Source organism: Microtus ochrogaster, unplaced genomic scaffold (assembly GCF_000317375.1).
Source record: "Microtus ochrogaster isolate Prairie Vole_2 unplaced genomic scaffold, MicOch1.0 UNK11, whole genome shotgun sequence".
NCBI classification, from domain to species: domain Eukaryota; kingdom Metazoa; phylum Chordata; class Mammalia; order Rodentia; family Cricetidae; genus Microtus; species Microtus ochrogaster.
This window is the reverse complement of record NW_004949109.1, coordinates 6709292-6710338: the sequence shown is the minus strand read 5'-3', so window position 1 is coordinate 6710338 and position 1047 is coordinate 6709292.

The window sequence follows — 1047 nt, the reverse complement described above, 5'->3', positions numbered from 1 at the left end:
GCTTGAGGTGCTCCCTCTTTCTTTAGTCTGTTCCCTAATGCACAGCCTGATTCCTCGCTGTCTTGGTGCCAAGGGCTCCACCATAAAGCGACATGAAAATCTCCCCCAACACCAGACAAGAGAAGAAGTCAGTAAGTGGAAGGTGAACTGACGTTGGTCACCTCTTGAACAAGTCTCTGTGATGACTTCTAGGCAGATGGAGAAGGGAAGGGGTCAGGGGCAGAGTTTGGGAAAAGACAGCATGGAGGGGTGGCTGGGGCATCAGAGATGGTAGAGACAGAAAGAAATAGGCAGGTTATTCTGTGTGTATGGCTGTAGTCAGTAGGCGGTTCTCCTTCATCCCCTAGTGTCTTGGTGTATCACACGCACATCTTCTCAAAGGTGGCCTTGTTTCCTGCTCAGAGCCTTTGTACCTACTATGCCCCTTCATTGAAGCATTCTGCTCCCCTAGCTAAATTCTTGCTCATCCCTCAGTTTAAACTCCAAGGTTGCGGCTTTAGAAAGACCTCCCTCTAAGTAGGCGAAGGGGATGCTATTCCTTTCCTGTTGTTTCTGTTGGAATGAGCACTTCTGGTATTTGGAAATTATTTTTGTCTTGATTGAACTACAACATCTACTTTAAAATGCATATGCTGGGCTGGGTGTGGCAGCACAGGCCACGGGAGACTGAAGAAGGGGGGTTGTGAGTGTGGGGCCAACCTGGGCTACAGAGTGAGACTCTGCCAAAATTACAACAGCAGCAGCAGCAGCAGCAGCAAACCTAGGGAGTCAGGGAGACCAACAAAAGAGGGGAGACGAGGAGAAGAAAGGGTGCATGCAGGAGAGGAACATGTTTGATCTTCAATACACACATGTTCAAAAGCATGGAACAAGCCCACAAAAAGAAGCATACTAACTCGAAAAGGCAAAAAAGAAAAAACCAAATAAACAGATCATGTTGCTTTGTAAATCATCCGTTATTTAATGAGTATTTGAAGAAAATTTAAACTAGATTTGTGTGTGTGTGTGTATGTGTATATGTGTATGTGTGTGTGTGTGAGTGTGTGT